The sequence below is a fragment of the Sapajus apella genome, unplaced genomic scaffold (assembly GCF_009761245.1).
Source record: "Sapajus apella isolate SASKATOON/1434 unplaced genomic scaffold, GSC_monkey_1.0 scaffold40, whole genome shotgun sequence".
Taxonomy (NCBI): Eukaryota; Metazoa; Chordata; class Mammalia; order Primates; family Cebidae; genus Sapajus; species Sapajus apella.
In genome coordinates, this window is record NW_022436980.1 from 14,564,078 (window position 1) to 14,570,316 (window position 6,239).

Here is a 6,239-nt window from a genome sequence, read left to right on the forward strand (position 1 = left end):
CTGTCAAACATTTAAAGAAGAAATAACAATATAAACCCTACTAAAATTTTTCTATTACATAAAAAGTAGATACATGCCAACTTATTTTATGGGCATTACCATAAAAAGAAAATAAAATCTACAAACAAATTATCTCTCATAAACACAGATGCAGATTTCACTTTGTGAACTTGGCAAATCACGTTCAGAAAACATTTTATTCATTTATTATTTTGTTAAATTTCTAACAATTTCAACTTTTATTTTAGATTCAGGGAGTACATATGTAGGTTTGTTATACAAATTATCCCATCATTCAGGTAGCGAGCATAGCACCCAATAGGCAGTTTTTTAGCCCTTACCCTCTCCCATCCCTCAATAGTCCTCAGTGCTTTCTGTTCTCATCTTTATGTCCATATGTACCTAACGTTTAGTTCCCACTTATAAGTGATAACATGATATTTGGTTTTCTGTTCCTGTGTCAATTTGCATAGGATGATGGCCTCCAGCTGCATTCACAATGTGGCTGCAAATGACATGATTTTGTTCTTTTTTGTGGCTGTGTAGTATTCCATGGTGTATAATTACCATATTTTCTTTATCCAATCCACCATTGATGGGTATCTGGGCTGATTTCCTGTCTTTGCTATTGTGAACAGTGCTGCAATAATATGTGAATACATGTGTATTTTGTAGAAAGATTTATGGATATATACCCAGTAATGGGATTGCTGGGTTGAATAATACTTTTGTTTTTCGTTCTTTAAGAAATCTCTAAACTGCTCAGCACAGTGGCTGAACTTTACATTCCAGCCAACAGTACATTCCTACCAATAGTATATAAGCATTTTATTTTCTTCGCAGTCTTGCCAGCAACTCTTATTTACATTCCCACCAATAGTATATAAGCATTCCCTTTTCTCTGTAGCCTTGCCAGCATCTGTTATTTTTTCTTTTTAATAACAGTCATTCTGACTGGTGTGAGATAGTATTTCACTGTGGTTTTGATCTGCATTTCTGATGATTAGTGATGTTGAGCATTTTTTCATGTTTGTTGATTGCTTATATGTCATCTTTTGAGAAGTGTTTTATTAATGTCCTTTGTTTACTTTTTAATAGGGTCATTTTTTTTAATGTATTGAATTAAGTTCCTTGTAGATTCTCGATACGAGAACTTTGTCAGATGCATAGTTTGCAAAGATTTTCTTTCATTCTTTCAATTACCTGTTTACTCTGTTGATAACTTCTTTTGCTATGCAGAAGTTCTTTAGTTTAATTAGGTCCCACTTACTAATTTTTGCTTTTTTGCTATTTTTCGAGGACTTAGTCATAATTTTTTGCCAAGTTCCATGTCCAGAAGGGTATTTCCTAGTTTTTCTTCTAGAACTTTTACAGTTTGAGGTGTTACATTTATTTTTTTAATCCATCTTAATTTTTGTACATGGTGAAAAGTAGGGGTGCAGTTTCATTCTTCTACATATGGCTAGCCAGTTAACCCAGTACCATTTATTAAACAGAAAGTCTTTTATTCTTTGCTAATTTTTGCTGACTTTGTTGAAGACTAGATGGTTTCGGCTTTACTTCTGGGTCCTATATTCTGTTCTACTGGTCTATGTATCCGTTTTTGTAGCAGTACCATGCTGTTTTGGTTATTGTAGTCTTATAGTATAGTTTGAAGTCAGGTAATGTGATGTCTTCAGCTTTATTCTTCTTATTTAGAATTCCTTTAGCTCTTGGACTCTCTTTTGGTTTTATCAAAAATTATTTTGAAAGATAATACATCTTGACCAAGGCCATTAGCCAAGGAATACAGATGGTATTTAACATTCAAAAATAAATCAAAGGTAATTCATCCTATTAACAATTTCTTTTTTTAAAAAAAGGACTGAAATGATGGGGTCATCTAAATATACAATCATGTCATCTGCAAAGAGAGACGATTTGATATCCCCCTTTCCTAATTAAATACCCTTTATTTCTTTTTCTTGCCTGATTGCTCTGGCTAGGACTTCCAATACTATATCGAATAGGAGTGGTGAGAGAGGGAAAATGTGGCAGATATACACCATGGAATACTATGCAGCTATAAAAAATGATAAGTTCATGTCCTTTGTAGGGACATGGATGAACCTGGAAACCATCATTCTCAGTAAACTGACACAAGAATAGAAAACCAAACACTGCAAGTTCTCACTCATAGGTGGGTGTTGAACAATGAGAACACATGGACACAGGGAGGGGAGCATCACACACTGAGGTCTGTGGCAGGGAACTAGGGGAGGGACAGTGGTGGGTAGGGAGTTGGGGAGGAATAACATGGGGAGAAATGCCAGACATAGATGAAGAGGATGGAGGCAGCTAACCACACTGCCATGTATGTACCTATGCAACAATCCACCATGTTCTTCACATTAACCCAGAAGCTAAAATGCAATTAAAAAAATATATATATATATAAATGCTTCTTTATCACTAATAAATAAATAAAGGAAAACCATATGGTATCTCAAGAGATATAGAAACAAATCCATGAACATTATCCAATTTCATTCTTGATAAAAGCACTCAGCAGACTGGTACTCAGAGCTACTTCTTCCTGAACCAAACAAAATACATCTATAGAAAAACTACAGCTAAAGTCACAATTAATAGTGAAAAATTAAGTATTCGCCCCTGGAGATTAGAAAGTAGATAATCATTTCTGCTTTCACTATTTATATTCAACTTGGTACAGGTAGTTCCAGTTAGTGCAATACAGAAAATAAATAAATAAATAAATGGCATTCAGGTTTGAAAAAGGGGGTAAAACTATTTTTTAAAAGTTTTTTTCATGACATTATTGTCAGTGTAGAAAGTACTAATGAATTTACCACAAAAATCCTCAAAAAATCCACTATAATAAATGAATTAATTCAGCTTGTACAATTAAGATTAATACGTTAAAAATCAAGATCTATACACTTGTATATCTAAAGTAAGTAGACCTAAATTCATAAATCAGATGATGGATTGTTGTGAAAGTGTCCGTTTTTCCCAATTAATCTTTAGAGTCAATACAATCCCATTTAAAATCCTAGCAGCTATTTTGTTGAAAAAATTGACAAGTTTTTTCTAAAATATTTAGAGAAATTTAAAGGACTCAGAGAAACCAAAACAAATTTGAAAAATAACAAAGTTGGAGGACTTCAAGGTTTTAGAATCTACAGCAGTCAGCCAGTGCCAGGTTTAGGTGAGGCAGGCAAGCTGCCGATGGCAAAAATTTAAAGGAACATTCATTCATATGCTAGCACCTGCTCAAACCTGGGAGTAAATACCTCCTTATATTTTGTGCCCTGGGAAGCCTACTGTCTCACCCTAATCTTGGCCCTCATCAAGTCAGTGTTGTATTGACATCAAATCAACAAATAGGTAAAGGCCATGCAGTTATTGCAGTGAAATACGCAAGCAGATTAATGGAACAGAAGAATGCGTTCAGTAATAATCCCACACACATGTGGTCAATTGATTCTCAGCAGAGGTAAAACAGCAATTTAATGTAACAGTTTTGAAGACATGTCTTCAAAAATAATATAAATATGGTCAAAAAGCACATGAGAAGATACTCATCATTATTAACCCTCAGGGAAATGCAAATGACAATGAGATCCTACTTCACCACCACTAGCATGACTATAAACAAAGAAATGGACATAACAATTGTTGGTGAAGATGTGAAAAAATTGGAACCATCATACATTGTCGTTAGAAATATCAAATGGTGTAGCCACTGCAGAGAACATTTGGTACTTCTCAAGAATTTCAACATGAACATTTTCAGAATAGACAAATCTATAGAGACAGAAAGTATATGGAAAGTAGTTGTCTGTGTCTCAGGGTAAGAGAGTTTGGGGGAAAATTTGGAGTGACTGCTAATGGGGATATAGTATTTTGGGGAGGGGGCATACAAATGTTATAAGATGATTGTAGATGTATGAGTTTGTTGGGGCTGCTGTAAAAACGTACTACATACTGGATGGCTTAAACAACAGAAAATTATTGTTTCATAATCCTGGAGGCCAGAACTCTTAGATCAATGTGTCAGTAGGGCTAGTTCCTTCTGAGGTTCTCTGATGTAAAAATCTGTTCAGGGCCTCTATCCATGGCTTATAGAGGTCCATCTTTTCCTTTGGTCCCATCACATCGTCTTCCATCTATGAATTTATCTGTGTCCAAAATTTCCCTTTTTGTAAGAGCACCAGTTATATTGGATTAGGGCCCATCCTAATTACCTCACTTTAATTTGATTATCTTTGTAAAGACTTTATTTCCAAATAAGGTCACATTTGAGGTGCTGGGAATTAAGACATCACCATTTGAATTTTGGAAGAAACAATTCAACCCTAATAGTAGTGATGGTTACACAGATTTGATTATTTTAAATACCACTGAACCATACACTTTATTATTATTTTTTTTAATTTTTAAGTTCCCGGATACATGTGCAGTATGTACAGGTTTGTTACATATGCAAACATGTGCCACGGTGGTTTGCTGCACCTGACAAACTATCACCTAGGTATTAAGCCCAGCATGCATTAGCTATTTATCCTGATGCTCTTCATTCCCCCACACCACTCCCCTACAGGCCCTAGTGTGTGTTGTTCCCCTCCGTGTGTTCATGTGTTCCCATTAAAACCATATACTTTAAATTGGTGACTTGTATGATATGTAAATTACATCTTAATAAATTTGTTATGTAGATAATAAATAAAAATATTGTTTAAAAAAGCTATCAGATAACTAATTCTTAATAAGGCAAAACTTTGGGCTGAGAGGGAAGCTTCAGCTGACTTAAACGTTCCTGCCTATCAGCTGTGAAGGGAGCAGCAAATCTTCCAGCACAGCGCTTGAGCTTTGCTAAGAGACAGCTCTGCCTCCTCAAAGGGGTCCATGGCCCCTGTGCCCCATGACAAGGAGATACCTGCCAGCAGAGGTCAATAGACACCTCATACAGGAGAGCACCAGCTGACATCTGGCAGGTGCCCCTCTGGCATGAAGCTTCCAGAGGAAGGAACAGGGAGAAATCTTTGCTGTTCTGCAGCCCTGCTGGTGATACCCAGCAAACGGGGTCTGGAGTGGACCTCCAACAAACTCCAGCAGACCTGCAGCTGGAGGAGACTGACTATTAGAAGGAAAACTAACAAAGAGAAAGGAATAGCATCAACATCAACAAAAAGGACATCCACACGGAAACCCCATCCAAAGGTCACCGACATCAAAGGCCAAAGCTAGATAAATCCACGAAGATGAGGAAAAACCAGCACAAAAAGGCTGAACATTCCAAAAACTGGAACGCCTCTCCTCCTCCAAAGGATCACAACTCCTCGCTAGCAAGGGAACAAAACTGGATGAAGAATTACTTTGACAAATTGACAGAAGTAGGCTTGAGAAGGTGGGTAATAACAAACTCCTCCAAGCTAAAAGGAGCATGTTCTAACCCAATGCAAAGAAGCTAAGAGCGTTGAGAAAAGATTAGAGGAATTACTAACTAGAATAACCAGTTTAGAGAAGAACACAAATGTCCTGATGAAGCTGAAAACACTACACAAGAACTTCATGAAGCATACACAAGTATCAATAGCTGAATCAATCAAGCAGAAGAAAGAACATTAGAGATTAAAGATCGAGTTAATGAAATAAAGCATCAGGACAAGATTAGAGAAAAAAGAATGGAAAGGAACAAAGGCTCCAAGAAATATGGGACTATGTGAAAAGACCAAACCTATGTTTGATTGGTGTACCTGAAAGTGACAGGGAAAATGGAACCAAGTTGAAAAATACACTTCAGGATATTATCCAGGAGAACTTCCCCAACCTAGCAAGAATGGCCACCATTCAAATTCAGGAAATACAGAGAACACCACAGAGATACTCCTTGAGAGGAGCAACCCCAAGGCACGTAATCGTCAGATTCTCCAAGGCTGAAGTGAGGGAGAAAATGTTAAGGACAGCCAGAGAGAAAGGTCGGTTTACCCACAAAGGGAAGCCCATTAAACTGAACAGCAGATCTCTCTGCAGAAACCCTTCAGCCAGAAGAGAGTGAGGGATCAGTGTTCAACATTCTTAAAGAAAACAATTTTCAACCCAGAATTTCATATTCCGCTGAACTAAGCTTCCTAAGTGAAGGAGAAATAAAATCCTTTACAGACAAGCAAATGCTAAGAGATTTTGTCACCACCAGGCCTGTCTTACAAGAGCTTCTGAAGGAAGCACTAAATATG